At 46.8% G+C, this 18,557-nt stretch overlaps 1 long non-coding RNA gene across 2 annotated transcripts; it reads right to left on the bottom strand.

The window, feature by feature from the left end:
- Positions 1–10,661: 10,661 nt before the first annotated feature.
- Positions 10,662–13,272, bottom strand: LOC139364089 (uncharacterized). Of its 2 annotated transcripts, none has more exons than XR_011625351.1 (2): positions 13,168–13,272; positions 10,662–11,512 (listed from the first exon to the last, which is right to left on the bottom strand). It is a non-coding gene; the product is annotated as an uncharacterized lncRNA (long non-coding RNA). The 2 variants fall into 2 exon arrangements; XR_011625352.1 differs by having other exon boundaries at positions 10,662–11,523.
- Between the last annotated feature and the right edge of the window lie 5,285 nt (positions 13,273–18,557).

Raw genomic sequence — 18,557 nt, forward strand, 5'->3', positions numbered from 1 at the left:
AGGAATTACTCTGTTGTATTATAAAATCTCTTTTTACTAAGGATGCCATTTCCATGTGAAATTAGTACCAAGCGCTCTTTTCAAAATAAAACCCCATTAGCAGATCTTTTAGTTGTGAGACAGAAGGGATTAAATGGAAAGAGGCCTGTAGTCCCAGCTACTCGGGAGGCTGAGGCAGGAGAATGGCGTAAACCCGGGAGGCGGAGTTTGCAGTGAGCTGAGATCCGGCCACTGCACTCCAGCCTGGGCGACAGAGCGAGACTCCGTCTCAAAAAAAAAATAAAAATAAAAAATAAATAAATAAAATGGAAAGAGGCCAACATTATTGATTATGTTGATACTGATACATATTAATTTTTTATTTTTGACTCACAGAGTTCAAAGGGGGTTGAAATATATATGTGCATACAAATGGCCTTTTGTGCCATTGGAGATAACTCCAAAAATGTTTGCCCTATTTGCCCTATTATAGGTGTAAGCTCCTACTTTAATATACAGTAATTTCAGTGAACTTAAGAGCTCCCAGTTCTGAATTCTTATTTGAGGAAGCCCATGACCACATTCTTAGTATTTTGAATGCTTAGCTATATCACTAGTGATATTTAATGACATGCAAATTTGTATTAGGGTTCTCCACAGAAACAGAAGCAATAGGATGGATGTGTGTGTGTGTGCATATGCACGTGTGTGTGGGTGCGTGTGTGTGTGTGTGTGTGCATATGCACGTGTGTGTGGGTGCGTGTGTGTGTGTGTGTGTGTGTGTGTGTGTGTATAAAGAGATTTATTCTAAAGGAATTGCCTTACCCAATTGTGGAAGCCTGGTAAGTCCAAAATCTGACAGGGGAGGCTAGCTGGCTAGAGACATAGGAAAGGGTTTCAATTCAAGTCCAAAGACAGTCTGCTAGTGAACCAGGAAGAGCTGATGTTTCAGAAGAAGTTTGAAGGCAGTCTGCTGGCAGAGTTCCCTCTTGCTCAGGGGAGGTGAGCCTTTTGTGCTATTCAGGCCTTCAACTGATTCGGCTGGCCCACCACACCATTTGGAGCAGCCAGCTTTACTCAGAGTCCATTGATTTAAAAAGCAAATCTCATCCAAAACACTCCCACAAAAACATCCCAAATAACTTCTGGCCGAATATCTGGGCACTGTGGTGCAGTCAAGTTGACACAGAAAATAAATCATCACAGAATGATTATCTCTGATCTATGCGCTGAGGTGATATGACATGACTCGAGTGCTTTCAACGGATACAAACAACGATCAGACGAAGCACTCCAAAATACTCTGTGCAACTGTGTTAAGAGAGTCAAAGCAGAATCATTTGTTATTTTTTCCTGAGCTCCTGGCTTGAGGAAAGGCCTAGTTCGAAGAGGAATTAGGCATATTAGGATAAACCTCAGCCTAGGACAACTGGGTGTAGCCCGAGGAATACAGATATAACCATGGATGGTGAACCCATGGACAGGACCCAACCAGAAAGATTCCTTGAAAAGGTAAAGAAAGAAGAACGCTCAGAGCCGCAGTTTCATTTTAGGTATTATTTATTCATTTACTTATTTCTTTATTTAGAGACAGAGTCTTGCTCTGGTACCCAGGCTGGAGTGCAGTGCATGATCTCGGCTCACTGCAACCTCCACCTCCCTGATTCAGGCAATTCTTGTGCCTCAGCCTCCCGAGTAGCTGGGACTACAGGCATGCGCCACCACACCTGGCTAATTTTTATATTTTTAGTAGGGACGGGGTTTCACCATATCGGCCAGGCTGGTCTCAAACTCCTGATAAGTGATCCACCTGCCTCAGCCTCCCAAAGTGCTGGGATTACAGGTGTGAGCCACTGCACCTGGCTTGGAGTTTTACCTATAATTATAACATTCACCAAGCAAAAAAGGAAGAGGGAAGGAATGAGGAGAAATGTGGAAGAGAATGAGAAAATGTCAACAACAGGCTTGTCACGACACAGAGAAACAAGTTTAGATCAAGAACTGGCCTGCTTCATGCAGAAATTATGCTCATTTTACTTAATGGGTTTGCTAGACAAGCTGACTCGTACATTTGCTATTTTCCTCATCTTTTATACGTGCACTCCCATTGCCTTTCAGGTTCAGATGGAAATTTTGCTTCTGTTACATTTTGTTAAATGAACAGGCTTCGGTGAGTTCTATTAAATCAGCTTCATAAATCAGCTTCTCTGTTCCTTAATCATTTATCCTGCTCTTTCCTGGACTCTCTCCCACTTATCTCTTTGCGGCGTGGAGTTATCCATGGCTGAACACAGTGTCCTTGATCAGAGCACGACTGTTCCCTCACATCCTCTCTCCTATCTCTCCTCAGTCCTTTCTCTCCATCCTTCCTTTCCAAAGTCCTCCTGTTAGTGAAACGCATTTGACATCGCTTTCTTCTCAGCTCTGCCCCCAGACAAGACTCTGGGCCAAATCTTATCTAAGCACTTCTAGTGGGTGTCTCTGTATTTGTCGGCAAACTTGGCAAACTTCTTCAGGCCAGAGTGACATATGGTGGTGCACTCCTGAACCAGGAAACTCCCACAGAAAGCGTGGTGAAATTGGGGCTCTCAGAGCATCTGGGGGCTGGAATTCAGTGCTAATGGTGAGAAAACTGTTAGGGGGGCCTCAGGCTAAACTTAGACAAACTGTGAAGCTGGCAGAATGTATTTTCAGGCTGACCATTTTTCCTTCCGCCCTTACGAGCCCTCCTGTCCAAGTTTTCAATGTCTACAGATGCCTCTGGAAGTTCTGGTCTCCTTTCCCAGACCTGCCCAATCTGGACAGCCAGTAAGATTCTGTGTCTAGCTCTCTATGTTTACACTTATTCGAATGTGCATTTAATTAGTTCTCAGCCAATAACAAAAGGGCAAAATGATTTGAAACAATCCTTCACCAAAGAAGATATAGAGATGGCAAATAAGTTCATGAAAAGATGACCAACAACATTAGCCAATAGATGCAGTGGTTCACACCTGTAATCCCAACATTTTGGGAGGCTGAGGTGAGTGGATTGCTTGAGCCCAGGAGTTTGAAACCAGCCTGGGCAACATGTTGAAACCCTGTCTCTACAAAAGATACAAAAAATTAGCTGAGTGTGGTGGTGTGCACCTGCAGTACCAGCTACTCAGGAGGCTGAGGTGGGAGGATCACCTGAGCCCAGGAGGTTGAGTCTGCAGTGAACTGTGATGGCACCATTTCACTCAAGCCTGGGCAACAGAGCGAGACCTTGTCTCAACAACAACAAAAAATTAGTCATTAGGGCAATGCAAATTAAACCCATAACGAGATACCATTATGCATTCACCAGAGTGGTTAAAATTAAAAACATTGACCAGACCCTGTGATGTAAAGCAACTGGAAGTCACACACAATGCTGATGGGAGTGCAAAATGGTACAGCCACTTTGGAAAACAGTTTTGACAGTTTCTTTAAAAGGGAAACGTACATGTGCTATGTAACCCAGCCATTTCATTTCTAGGTATTTACTCAAGAGAAATGAAAGTATATCTCCACACAAGAGACTTGTATACAAACGTTCATTGCAGTTTCATTGGCAGTAGCCCCAGAACTGTAAACAACCTCTGTTAGTTTGCTCAGGTGCCACAACAAAATGCCACAGAGTCTGTGGCTTAAACAACAGGAATATATATTTTCACAGTTCTGGAGGTCAGAAAGTCCAACATCAAGGTTCTGATCAGGTTCTGGCTCTGGTGAGGGCCCTCTTCCTGGCTTGCAGATGGCCACTTTGTCTTCATGTGGCCTTTCCTCTGAGTGTGCTCCAGGGATAAAAGGAGAGCAGGAGGAAGAAGGAGACGGGGAGTGGAAGGAGAAAAGGAAACTAGGCCTGAGAAACCTTGCAGCTTCCACCAGGGCTCTCATAGCATGCTCCTGCAGCACCAGGCTACTTAATGACATCAGCTGAGAGGAAGCGCTGACAGCTAGCACTGAGGCCCCAGTCCTGTTAATGACATCATCTTAGATCATCCTGCTCCAGTTAATTCACCAGATGACTTCAAACTTATGAGTAACTCCAGGTGAGACCAGCAGAAGAACTGCCCAGGTAAGCACAGCCCTGACTGCAGGATCATGAACAAATAAATGGTTGTTGTTTTAAGTGGCTGAGTTCTGGAGGGGCTTGTTAGGTAGTCATAGATAACTGCAACACTCACCTAAGTGTGTGAAAGTCTAAGGCATTTATGAAATCTAAGGCAGTTCCCAGTAAGCACCTAAGAACCCATTTCTGATGTTTTCACCACCTTGCCCTGTAATAATGGGCAAATCACTTACCATCTGCACCGCAATCATTTTGCTCTTCAAACAGGAATGTTACCATGTATTTCAAAGGGGTGTGTTGGAAAAATTATTTTTGTAGGATGTTTCTCTGTGCAGTTGAGTGGGAGTCAAGAGTCTGGAAACATATTTAGTAAGTGGGTCTATTTTGATAGCTCTGGCTAATAAGGTTTCTCTGTTGAGACTGTCCTTAAATACACAATGTCAGGCTGTTCTCCAGCAGTCTTCAGACTACCGATTACTGCCTCTTCTCTCTTGTCCATCCCAGTTCGTCTTCTTCTCTCCCAGTGCTCCTGTCATCTTTGGCACAGGACAGCTGGGATTGCTGCTGCAGCCTTGCCTTGGCCTTTATCCTTTTCATTTGGGAAATCCTATGTCTTATTTCTTTTTCTCCTAGTGCAGTGCTCTACAGGTATGATGAATGAGGAAACTATTAAACTGCTGATTCTTGGGTAGAAAGGCCCAAACAAGGTAAAACAAGGTCAAAAAATTAACTATTTCATTAGAGAGAGAAACCGCCCTTTGAAAGAGGTTCGAGGTTCTGACACTGCTGAAGGCAGCGTCTAGGATGTGTACAGCAAAAGATCTTGAGGGCAGATTTCGTTTTGCAAGAATTGTCCGAGTTGGCTCTTTAGCTATGCAAAGTTAAAGCAAGTGGTGGCCCATCTTCCTGGACGAATGAAGCAAACAGGGCCAGTTTCATGGCTAAGGTTTGGTCTAATCCCTGGTATGCAACTGACTTAAAAAGAGGCTGGAGAAACATGTTTTGGGGCCCAAGGACCCTACTTAAATGAAAGGGGCCTAATACCCAGGCTACATCTCTCAAGGTTTAACATTATTTGATACTTTCAATGCCTAAGATGATCCCAACCAAGTCCAGCAGGCAGAAAGGGACATCAAGGCTCCCCAAGGGGCAATTTAACTTGTTGACAAGAGTTAATTGGAATGGCAATTCGTCTGAACACCGGCACTAAAGTTATCATATTGGAAAGGCTGGAATGGGCAGAGTGTTAGGCTGAAAACCTTTCCTGGCCTAGTTACCTAGCACTTTTTGAATGAGCTTTGGAAATAATACCTGTATATGAGTGTGAGACACTGATGAATTTTTTTTTTAATTTTTTGAGACAGGGTCTCACTCTGCCACCCTGCCTGGAGTGCAGTGGTGGGATCTCGGCTCACTGTAGCCTCTGCCTCCCGGGTTCAAGCAATTCTCATGCCTCAGCCTCCCGAATAGCTGGGATAGGTGTGCACCACCATGCCTGGCTACTTTTTGTATTTTTCGTAGAGATAGGGTTTTGCCATGTTAGCCAGACTGGTCTTGAACTCCTGGCCTCAAGTGATCCACGCGCCTCGGCCTCCCAAAAGTGCTGGTATTACAGGCGTGAGCCATGACATTTGGCCTGATGAAACTTTAGAAGCTGAGGCCCGTATAGGTGTGGTAAGACTATTATAATGCCTAGGGGCTAAAACTCTGGCATAATGTAACAGTGGGGGAGAGACAACCTCATTCTCCATCTCTCATTTCCTGACTCTTTTCTCTCTGATGAATAATACTTAGTTAATATTTGGATGTGCACTAAATTGTGTTATTTGGATTCTCTATCCCTAGTGATATATAATCTGCATAATTTATAGATCTTGACTAGTAGTGGAAACGAATACTGAAAGTTTCTGTATCTAGATTCTTTGTCAAATATTTATTGTTCAAAGAAACACTGATATATGTAGATAAATAAAATTCTTATAATGAAGACATTTTGAAATAATATTTATGCAAATGCTCTTGTGAAAGGAGGCATGGAATGGTGGAAAGAACTCCGATTTAGTGGTACTAAGACCTGAATTCTGGTCCTAGATCTGCTATTAGTTAGCTGTATTACTGGCCTATTATTTATGATTCTATGAGTATTACTTTGGGGGGCAACTTCTATGATATTAGGAAGATATTTTCACAAGGGACCTGTGTTGACTAGAAATACATAATGCTCATTAAGAAAATTTATAATGTAATCCCAGCTACTCGGGAGGCTGAGGCAGGAGAATTACTTGAACCCAGGAGCCAGAGGTTGCAGTGAGCTGAGATCATGCCACAGGCACTCCAGCCTGGGTGACCGAGTGAGATACAGCCTAACAAAAAAAAAAAGAAGAAAGAAGGAAAGAAGGAAAGAAGGAAGGAAGGAAGGAAGGAAGGAAGGAAGGAAGGAAGGAAGGAAGGAAGGAAGCAAGGAAGCAAGGAAGGAAGGAGAAAATTTATAACAAAAAATACAGGCCTCTTTATTTTTATTTTTTAAAAATAGGGATGGGGTCTTATTATGTTGCCAGGCTGGTCTCAAACGCCTGGCCTCAAGCAATCCTCCTCCCTCGGTCTCCCAAAATGCTGGGACTATAGACATGACCCACTTGGCTCTAGCCTGTCTCTTTAATCACCACTTTTGTCTTGCTTTGGAATCTGATTCCTGATTTTATTTTATATTTTGCTTTGGAAATGAGCAATAGGTAGCTTGGCAGAAGAGTGAACAGGTGTGGAGGGAGCTAACAGAGGTTTTGTTGAAACCACAGACTTGCTTTCCTGAAATAAGCATCAGCCTTCATCCAAATGCCTTGTGTAGATTTCCATAAATAAAAACCCGATGGTAAATATAGATTCATTAAAGGGTCTTAAAATAGGAGCTAGGCTGGGCTGTAGGCTTGGGCAGGGGACACAACATAACTTTCCTCTTCTACCCTTTTCTTCTTTTTCTTTACTCATTCATGAGCTTTTATCTGAAAAAGCAGAGAGCAGATGTGCCCGAACTCTTTGGTTACAAATACTTGATTAGCTAATTTGGCTCAAAAGATATTTATTTTGTAAGAGATGAAAATCCAGGGTGGCTACAGATTTAAAGGAACAACTGAACAACTGAATCCAGGGGCCAGGCACTGCGATCTCAGCAGGGCTGAAGCTTTTCTATGTGGTGCTGCCGTGGCATGGCCCGGCTCCAGCTACCTTCTGAATTTGTCTCAGTTCAAAGTACAAAGTCCCCAGAAAGCAATTCTGTTGCCCAGTTTAGGACATAAGTCCACCCTGTCTATGCTCAGGGGAGGGGTCATGTGATTAAAGTCTCACCAGAAGAACATGGAAGCGGCTGAGGCAGCTCCTCAAAAGTGTGTGTGTGAGTGGGATTTAGTGGCTATTACCAGAGGAGGAGGGCTGATGGGAAAACACCATGGTGTCCAAGGCTCTAGAACTTCTCAGAAAGAGCTGTGAGTGGCAGCTATGTCAGATGCCCCCAAAATGCTCTCAGGGCACAAGTGGGTAATTTTAGGAGCATTGAGAGCCAGTTGGCCAGAAGGCTGACATCCAGTGGCTGGTTTATATTCTAAAGACTGCAGCCAATGTTTTTTCTGCTTCTTCTTACAAGCTTGTAAACAGCTGGCATTCAATGATATTCATTGACTGATGGAACGAGTAAATGAATGATGACACAGCTGTTACATGGGCCAAGGGAGTCTTCTGCTCTATATTAGCCTAAGCAGAATTAGTTTAGGAACTGTTTAATGGTGACTGAAACCCACCAGAGCTATCTTTAGCAAAAGCTGGCCCTTGGTGGGATACTGTTTACAGCAGGCAGGGACAGATGGGAACCAAGGCCTGAATGACAGGGAACCTCTTGTTTTCATTCCTCTCTGAATGTCTACATGCTTTCTCTGGATACAGTTTGGGTTTTTTTGTTTTTGTTTTTTTTGATGGAGTTTTGCTCTTGTTGCCCAGGGTGGTGTGCAGTGGCATGATCTCAGCTCACTGAAACCTCCGCCTCCCAGGGTTCAAGAGCTTCTCCTGCCTCAGCCTCCTGAGTAGCTGGGATCATGCCCGGCTAATTTTTTGTGTTTTTAGTAGAGATGGGGTTTCACCATGTTGGCCAGGCTGGTCTCGAACTCCTGACCTCAGGTAATCCACCCGCCTCGGCCTCCCAAAGTGGTGGGATTACAGGCATGGGCTACCGCACCTGGCCCAATTTGGTATTTTTTAATTTTCAGTCCACCTAGTCAGAAAATAGCTTTCTAAGCCTCCAGTATTTGTATTTCCTCTGCTCAAGAGCCCAGAGTGACTAAGACTGAGCCGCCTTCATTCCCATTCCTGGGGTCTGCACCTGGCTCAGTCAACCAAAATGGCACCGCTGTTATCATGTGGATTTGGCTATAGGATCAGTTCTTGGGAAAAAAGGGAGATTCAGGCAAACGACCCAATTGGTATCTCCGACAAAGCCAAATAATAACTTACTACTTGCTTACATTTGCATAGTACTTTGAGAATACTTGCTATCCATGATCTCGTTTGATTACTGGCACAACCTTATGAGGTAGGCAAAACAGGTATTAATATTCTTACCTCAGATCTACTTTATTTCACCTTGCTGTGGGTCTGTTTTAAAACAGGGCTGGGCATGGTGGCTCACGCCTGTAATCCCAGCACTTTGGGAGGCTGAGGTGGGCAAATCACGAGGTCAAGAGATCGAGACCATCCTGACCAACATGATGAAACCCGTCTCTACTAAATATACAAAAATTAGCTGGGTGTGGTGGCATGTGCCTGTAGTCTCAGCTACTCAGGAGGCTGAGGCAGGAGAATCGCTTGAACCTGGGAGGCAGAGGTTGCAGTGAGTCGAGATTGTGCCACTGTACTCCAGCCTGGTGACAGAGCAACACTATGTCTCAAAAAAAAAAAAAAGTTATCTCTTCTATTTGCCTTTACATTTATTGAGGGCATAGATTATATCCTTTTCACCTTTGCACTTAGATCTCTAGTATCTAGCTCTGGGCTCTGTACATGATGGGCATTTAATTGATATTTCTTTTTTTTTTTTTTGAGACGGAGTCTCACTCTGTTGCCCAGGCTGGTGTGCAGTGGCGCAATCTTGGCTCACTGCAACCTCCACCTCCCAGGTTCAAGCAATTCTCCTGCCTCAGCCTCCCTTAGTTGATATTTCTTAAATTGAATTTCTGTTTTCCAGATGAGAAAACTGAGGTCTGGGCTGGGCGAGGTGGCTCACGCCTGTAATCCCAACACTTTGGGAGGCCGAGAAGGGAGGATCACTTGAGCCCAGGACTTTGAGACCAGCCTGGGAAACATGTGTGAGACCTTGTGTCTACTAAAAAAGAAAAATAGCGTGGCATAGTGGTGCATGCCTGTAGCCCAGCTACTTAGGAGGCTAAGCCAAGAGGATACCTTGAGCCTGGGAGATTGAGGCTGCAGTGATCTGTGATCATGCCACTGTACTCCAGCCTGGATGACAGAGAGAATAGGAAGGAAGGAAGGAAGGAAGGAAGGAAGGAAGGAGGGAGGGAGGGAGGGAGGGAGGGAGGGAGGGAGGGAGAGAGAGAAGGAAGGAAGGAAGGAAGGAAGGAAGGAAGGAAGGAAGGAAGGAAGGAAGGAAGGAAGGAAGGAAAGAAACCTCAGGTCCAGAATGCTGAGTGGCTTGCTTTGGGACACACAGCTCCAGGGACAAGAACCTAATGATCTGCAGCCAGTTATCATCCCTCTATGTATCCCAGTGGATGATTCATAACAACACAGATAAGCCTGTGGACCCCCAGTTATATGGTGGCTTAGACTAGGTTCCCACCTGAGAGGTCTCCAGCAGCTCAGAAAGCCCATGCTGTAAGACAAAGCGCCCAGGCTCTGAGGTTAGAAGCCTGAAGTCTGGTGGCCTCCAGGAAAACAATCTCAGCCCTCCAAGAAGGGTCCTTGCCAGAGGAGTTGGACAAGCACATAAGGAAGACAGGTTATTAAAACCTGAGTTTTCTTTTTTTTTTTTTTTTGAGACAGAGTCCCCCTCTGCCACCCAGGCTGGAGTACAGTGGCGTGATCTCAGCTCACTGCAAGCTCTGCCTCCTGGATTTACGCCATTCTCCTGCCTCAGCCTCCTGAGTAGCTGGGACTACAGGCACCCACCACCGTGTCCGGCTAGTTTTTTTGTATTTTTTAGTAGAGACGGGGTTTCACCGTGTTAGCCAGGATGGTCTCGATCTCCTGACCTCATGATCCGCCCGTCTCAACCTCCCAAAGTGCTGGGATTACAGTCTTGAGCCACTGCGTCCGGCCAAAACCTGAGTTTTCTCAGGAGTTGACTCAACTCTCTTAGCTGCCTGACATTTGAGTTTGATGGGAGAGAAAGGAGAAAGCAGCTGAGGTAGATACTGCCTTTGTGAGAAGCTCCCCACCACCTGGCAGAAGGCAGTCAGGGACAGCTGCAAGCTAGAGCTTATGGTCTCTGAAGTGGGCAAGATCATACAGTTCCACCACTTACAAAGTGACCTGGACAAGCCACTTTGGCTGTGTTCATTCTCCCAGAGTTGTGTGAGGGTTAAATGAGAAAAATCTAAGTCATATGTCATTATGTAAGGATTATCATCTCTTTTCATTCAAGGTAGCAAAATCAAGAATTGTGCCAGGCAACGATGAAGAAGGCAAAGTCCCTTTCCTCAAAGACTAATGGTCAAGGGAGGGGAGCAAATGGCAGAGTAAAGTGGTGAGGGTTCTAAGTGTGCATCGATCCTGTGGGAGCCCACAGAGGAAGCATCCCCTATATCCTCAGGATAGTCAGGAAAGGCTCCCAAGAGTGTGGAACTTTAGAGCTAGGCTTTTTTTTTTAGGTGGTGTCTCACTGTGTCACCCAGGCTGGAGTGCAGTGGCATGATCTCAGCTCACTGCAGTCTTGACCTCCTAGGCTCAAGCAATCCTCCCACCTCAGCCTCCCAAGTAGTTGGGACCCCAGGTGTGCACCACCATGCCCAGATAATTTTCTCTTTTTTTTTTTTTCTGTAGAGCTGAGGTTTTGCCATGTTACCTATGCTGGTCTCGAACTCGTTGGGCTCAAGTGATTCACTTGCCTCGGCCTTCCCAAAGTGCAGGGATTACAGGCATGAGCCACTGTGCCTGGTCCGAGCTAGGTCTTAAAGGATAGATAAGACTTTATCAGGCAGGAGAAGCTGTGTTTGTAGGAAATGGTGGGATTGTGACAGGGTGACTTTGAGGACATGGAATTACAATATGGCCAAGGGTGACAGAACTATTGTCAGATGCCGTCGGACTCCTTGTATTTACGCTGCAGAGGCCACACTTGGCAGGCTGATTTCAGGGGCATCAACCAAGAAGTCTCCAGGAAATCACAGGCTTTCAAGATTTTTCTTCCCTTGCTTGCTGGCAGTGGCTGTTCCTCTGTTCATCTCCATTTCTTCAGAGCTGGAAGAGATCTGAGAATGATCTGGTGCAATCCTCTGCACCATGGTTGGTATGGATGGGTAGCCCCATGTTATAAACGAGGCAAACGTGGCCGAGAGAAGCTGCAGCCATCCTTGGGGACATGGCCCCTGGGACTGCTTCTCCTGGAATTCAAGATGTTTCTTCCCTTTCCTCCCTTTTAAGTTTCAAATCTCTATTTCAGGCAATACTTGATATATTACGTATTTATAATTCAAGTTTTCAGACTTTTCTTAGCAGCAGGTTATAAAAAGGAGAGAAGCAGAAGCTGAGACAGGGAGGAAGCAAACAGAATGGGGCAGAGGTGGGAGTGGGAGGCTGAAGGCTTCCAGGAAGATAAGCTTCCTCGACTGTTAGTGGATTCCGCATCTGCGGCAATTCTACCCTCATCCAAACCAGAGGCTTTGGGACTGCTGAGAACCAGGACCACCTATTTTCACAGCAAATGACTGGAAGGAACCCAGGTGTCGCATGTTGAGGGTTTATCAGAATAAATGGCTGTTATTTTCTTTTCCTCTTCCCTTTCCTTCTCACCTACCCGTATTAGTGATCTAGTGTTACAGCCGCAGAGTGACAGCAGGGAGACAGGAGTGAGCGGGGAGTATGGGACAGAGGGGAAGAAAGAGAAACAGGCCATACGCAGACCAGACCCACAGGCAGCTCCTGAGCTACCCAGATCGCTTCTCCTGTACAGGAAGAGCTGCGGGCCCGAGGGAAGGGAAGAGGGGGTCCCTGTTGCAGTAACTGGATTGGCAGGAGGCGAGTGGGTCGAGGGAGGGTTATTAATAGGCACTAGAACACATATTTACAACTGGTGGCTTAAATCAAGGGCAGCACATTCACAACTAGCTTCCCACAAAGACATCTGAAGTGTGCAAAGCGCGCTCCCTGAGCCCAGTCCACCCAGGGGCGCGGCCCGCCTTCGTAGGGACAAGGTCTCTGGCGCTGGCCTGGGCGGCTGCGGGAGTTCGCTCCTGGGAGAGCGCCGCGAAACCGAGGGCATCCTTCCCTTTGAGAGGAGGGGGCGGAAGAGGGGAGGAGGGGAGGAGAGAAGAAGGGAAGAAGGAAGGGGGTAGGGAAGGAGGCGGGGAGGGAGAGACGGAGGAAGAGAGGGTGGGAAGAAGGAAGGAGAGAGAGAGGGCGAAAAGGGGAGAGGGGGGCGAACCAGAGAGATGTAGGGAGAGAGGGGAGAGGAGAGGGACTGGGCAGGGGAGGGGAGAGCGAGGGGAGAGAGAAAGAGAACGCGAGGAGGTCGGGGAGAAGAGAGAGGAGAGGGAGAGAGAGCGGGGGGAGAGGGGGAGGGAGAGAGACGGGGGAGAGCGAGACAGAGCGAGGGGAGACAGGGGGAGAGGGGAGAGCGAGAGAGTGAGGGGAGAGGGGGAGTGAGCGAGGGGAGACGGGAAGAGAGAGACAAAGGGGGGGAAGCAAGAGAGTGGGAGGAAAGCGAGAGAGAGCGAGGGGAGAGACGGGGGAGGGGCAGAGCGAGCGCGAGCGCGAGCGCGGCGAGGGGAGAGAGGCGCGCGCGCTGGTTGCACCAGCGAAACCCTGAGCTCCGCCAGCGCTTTTCCCCCTCCCGCTGCCAGCCCTGCGTCCACGTGGGGAAACTGTCCCTCCTATACCGGGAAGAAACGACTCACCGCCTTCCAGAGGCGCAGAAGCTGAGCGCGGGACGCCACGGCCTGGAATCGGCGAGTGACCGCAGCTCCGACCCCGCGGCGGGAGGCCGGCCCGAGCGTGGGAGCCCAGCCCAGGGCCCTTTCTCCGCACTGGCTGAGGACCTAGCCCGTCCTGGGCCCCTCCTCCCCGGGCGGAGAGAACGTCAGCGCCGGGGATCCTGATGCGGGGGCGCGGTGGCGCCGACCGAGAGCCCGCCCGGTGCCCGTGGCGGGGCGGGGGCAGAAGGGGAGGGGCGGGGCGCAAGGGGCAGAGAGGGCCCGGCGTCCCAGCTGGGATGGAGGTACCAGAAAGGGGTTCGAGGCAGCCTAACCCTCCGCGCTGAGTCCCGGAAGGCAGCCTCTGTGGCTCCGTGCATTTTGCATGAAGATAGGCTGCTCCAGGCGGCGTGAGGGGTCGGGGGAAGGTCCTCCTGTGGGTAAACTGATCAGAGAGCCGAGAATGGATTCTGGCTCCGACACACGCCACCCCTGCTTGCTTAGTGGCTCTGCACCCCACTTTTTATATAAAGTGGTTATTCAAAGTACCTAGCACATAGGTTTTTGGTGAAGATTGAATGGGAAGGGCAGGTGAAGTCCTTGGCACAGGCCCAGCACACCGACCGATGGACCCAAGAATGTCAATTATTTCTGCTGTTATTCCCTCCAACCCCAGCTGTCCTTTCACAGAAGCAAGGTGGTTGACACCAGAAGAGCCGGTGCGAAAGTTTGGCTTGTTTTAATAGAAAACCCACACTCGCTGAGAAAGTGGATTCTGAGTGGGAAAAGCTTTGGAGTCAGGAGCAGGAACCCCTGTGGTCTTGGGCTTCTGTTGCTTAGTACTGTTCCTTAGTACTTAGCTACATTGAATAACCACCCTGGGCTTCCGTTTCCTGATCAGTGAAATTGGCTACAAACGTCCCAACCAGGTAGTACCATCCCTTCTGCCTTTATTGAGGGCTCGCTATGTTCTAGGCGCTGCTCTTAGAGCTGCCTCTGGATTATCTCAGTTAATCTCTAAGCTAGTTTAGGAAGTAGTTAGGATTATTTAAAATCTCCATTTTGCACTTGAAGAAACTGAGACTTAACAGAGAGGCTAAGTAAATTGTCCTAGACCACACAGTGAGTCACAGCAGAACTGGAGAGAACTGAGATTCAACTCAGGCAACCTGGTTCCAGAGTCTGTATGTGTATATTTTTTAATAGACAAGGTCTTACTCTATCTCCCAGGCTGAAGTGCAGTGGCGCAGTGTTGCCATAGCTCACTGTAACTTTGAATTCTTGGTCGCTGGGACCACAGGTGTGCACCACTATATCTGGCAAAGTTTTTAATTTTTATAGAGACAGGGAGGGACTCACTTTGTGGCCCAGGTTGGTCTTGAACTTCTGTCCTCAAGAGATCCTCCTGCTTTGGCCTACCAAAGCATTGGGATTATAGGCATGAGTCACTGAGCCTGGCCTCAGAGTCTGTATGTACTCTTAGTCAGTATACCGGCACCTGTCTGTAAAAGTGTTTTCTGAACTCTAAAATATTATATAAATGTTGGCTGTGATTACAGTGAGTGGTACAGCTGGTAGGTCGGTGGGTTCGTCTTTGCATACTAATGGAGGGTATATCTATCAGTGCCTAACCTACTGCCTAGTACTCAATAAGCTCTCAGTCACTCTGCCATCCCTTGCCCACATCCCAAGAAGGAGTGTATCCATGCAAAAGAATGGCAATTCCATCACGTACAGAGCAGGGGAAGAGGGCAGACTATAAAATACTGAGGAGACAGATCATGAAGCTGCAAGCAATTGCACCTGACATCAACAAAACCCAAGGAAGCAAAGATAGAAAGGCTTCGGATTGGAATGTCCCCTACTTTTCATAAAACACAAAGCACGGGAGAGTTTCCCTGATGTTCCACCGGCCCAACAGGCTGCTCTCTGGGGCTCCCACTGACTTCACAAAGGGTTCCACCCAGTAACCCAGAGAACAGGCAAGTGTCTTAGAGGTCTCATCAGTGTCAGGAGACTCGTGTTTGTGAGCAAAAGATTCACAGCCTTCAACTAGGAAAGGCAGAGCCATTTAAAATGTCTCATTGAGTAGAAATCTGGAAAACCACATGTTAAAGTAGAAAGTATTTTATCATTTGAGTCTTAATGTTTTCTACTCATTATTGCGCCCTTAGTCATTTTATAGAGTTAAGGTTCTCAGGGACTAGACTGTTGTCGTCTAACAGTTCTTGAAAGAACTCCAGACGACGTAATCAACTGCCCACTTGACATCTCCACTTGGGTATAGAACAGTGATCTCAAACTTATCATGTCTAACATTAAACTGCTGAGATTTGCCCCCAAACCAGCTTTTCCCACATTCTCCATAAATGGCAATGCTAGCCTTCCAGTCGCTCAAACCAAAAACTTTGATGTCATCCTTGACTCCTCTCTTTCTTTTGTTCCCTGATTCATCAGCAAACCTGGTTGGTCTAGCCTCAAAATGTATTTCTAAATTCTGACTACTTTTCACCATACCCATTGTCACCTCCCTTTTCTAATTTGCTGTTATCCCGTGACAGGCTTATTGAATAGCCCCTTCCTTCTCACAGTCCCCGCACTTGATTTCTGAAGCCTGTTGCAAACCCAGTAGCCAGAGTGATCTTGTTGAAAAGGCAGACCACACCACTCCTCTGCTCATTAAAATCGTCAGTGTGGCAGGGCATGGTAGCTCACATGTGTAATCCCAGTACTTTGGGAGGCCACGGCAGGAGAATTGCTTGAGCCCAAGAGTTCGAGACAGTTTGGGCAACATAGTGAGACCTTGTCTCTATGAAAAACAAAACAAAACAACAACAAAAATTAGCTGGGTGTGATGGCACATGCATGTAGTCCCAGCTACTCAGGAGGCCGAGGTGGGAGAATCGCTTGAGCCCAGCAGGTTGAGGCTGTAATGGGTCGAGATCACACCATTGCACTCCAGTCTGGGCAACAAAGTGAGACCCTGTCTCAGAAAAAAACAAAAAACAAAAACAAACCTCTTCAATAGGCTGTCTCATTTAAAGTAAAACCAAAGTCCTCCTTTGACCTGAAGGACCCCATGTGAATAGGACACCCTACCTCTTGTAGCTCTTACCACCCTTGAGTTTGCTATCTTTTCGTGAATACACAGGCATTTTCCTGTCTTAGGGCTTTGCACTACAGTGTAGTTTGCCTGAATGCTCTTCCCCTGTATCTGTATGGCTGGTTTCCTAAATTCTTTCAGGTGTCTTTATTCAAAAGTCACCTTGTTGGCCGGGTGCCATGGCTAACCCCTGTAATCCCAGCACTTTGGGAGGCCGAGGTAGGTGGATCACCTGAGGTCAGGAGTTCGAGACCAGCCTGGCCAACAAGGTGAAACCCCGTCTCTACTAAAAATACAAAAATTAGCTGGGCATGGTTGCACACGCCTGTAGTCTCAGCTACTTGGGAGGTTGAGGAAGGAAAATCACTTGAACTGGGAGGTGGAGGCTGCAGTGAGCTGAGATCGTGCCGCTGCACTCCAGCCTGGGCCACAGAGTGAGACTCCATCTCAAAAAAAAAAAAAAAAAAAAGTCACCAGTTACCTTGTCAATGAGTTTTTCTCTGGCCACTCCAAAAAGTAGCCCCTCCTAATGTTTCACATCCCCCCTTCCCTTTCTTTTCTTCTTTGCATTTACCCCTCTCTAATCTGATATTATGTGTTTAATTGCTTACTTTGTTTCCCCTATTAGAACATGAGCTTTATGAAGGGAAGAGATGAAGGGATTTTTGCAGGAAGGGATTTTTGTTTGCTTTGTTTATCTCTAGTGCCTTGAATGGTGTCTGACACGTGGTAGACACATGTATAAATATTTGCTGAATAAACGAATGAGTAGAATAAAAGACGAAGGACCCCAAATTAGCGCGGACCTTTTAGCAAGTCACTTATCCTCTCTACACTTCACTTTCTTTGAATGTGAAATTGAGTTTTGCATTAAGACAGCTCCCAGTTTCCCTCCAGCTATGTGCAGACATCTGTGAGTTAACTTGAAAAGCTGGGACCTTGAAAAGGGTCTGAAGATTTGGGTTCAAGCCCCAGTAACATCACTTGCCTGAGTCTTAGTTTCCACACAAACAAATTGAAAGGGCTCCACCCAGCGACCGCGAAGGGTAGTCTAGCTCTTAAACTAGAAAAAGCGTAATTAAAAAAGGAAGGCGCCATACCTCTCAATACCACACGGCGGCGCAATGGTCCACCTTTGTCTCTAAGAGGGCAATGCTGTGCCAAGTCCTGTACGAAACAGCCCCCACTACCGTGCAATGTATTATTCAGACAACTGTGACGGTTGCTCATTCCTCAGATCTTATTGGTTTGTTCAAATAACAAAAATATTTAAATTGTTACTGTTTTAGATAAGAAGGCACAAATTTGAGCTCAGTCTTGCCAACGTGATTTAAAGACCAAGGTTTGCCGGGCGCAGTGGCTCACGCCTGTAATCCCAGCACTTTGGGAGGCCAAGGCGGGCAGATCACCTGAGGTCAAGAGTTCGAGACCAGCCTGGCCAACATGGTGAAACCCCATCTCTACTAAAAACAGAAAAATTAGCCGGGTGTGGTGGAGGATGCCTGTAATCCCAGCTACTTGGGAGGCTGAGGCAGGAGAATCGCTCAAACCTGGGAGGCGGAGGTTGCAGTGAGCCGAGATGGTGCCACTGCACTCCAGCCTGGATGACAGTGTGAGCCTCCATCTCAATACATACATACCTACATACATACATACCAAAACGTTTGAAAAGCTAAAGAAGTCTAAATCCGTGTCAGGTGAGGGGTGCCACAGCCATGCTAACTTAGTCCACATATCTGTCTGCACATAACCAAGAATTTCTCTCCATGAGGTAGGAGGGGTGGGGAATAAAGAAACTGTTTGGATTCCAAGACCTTTTGTTTGCTTGGAAGAAGCTGTTAAAGCCTCTAGCAAATAGACGACTGTGAACCTAAGTAAGCCCTTAACAGGAGTCATTGTCATTGTTACTTATTAATAGTGTCATCCTCAGCTTCTGTTTTCCTTCCTCCACCATCTCTCCAACTAACAATAAAGGTTTTAGTTTGAATTTTGTATTTAAAAAGATAAAAATGATTTCGTAGTTCTTTATTACAATTACACAAATATCACATGGTTATTTTTGTTGTAGGAAAAATAAAGAAGTAAAATGAAGTTTGGAAACGTGTACAGTAATGATGTGGAAATCATGGTTGGGCCATCTGTCCCTGCCCCAATCTCTTGTTGAATTGTAATCCCCAATGCGGGAGGTGGGGCCTGGTGGGAGGCAATTGGATCATGGGGGCGGATTTTTCATGAATGGTTTAGCACCATCCCCTTGGTTCTGTCTTCAGGA

The sequence above is a fragment of the Macaca nemestrina genome, chromosome 7, assembly GCF_043159975.1.
Source record: "Macaca nemestrina isolate mMacNem1 chromosome 7, mMacNem.hap1, whole genome shotgun sequence".
NCBI classification, from domain to species: domain Eukaryota; kingdom Metazoa; phylum Chordata; class Mammalia; order Primates; family Cercopithecidae; genus Macaca; species Macaca nemestrina.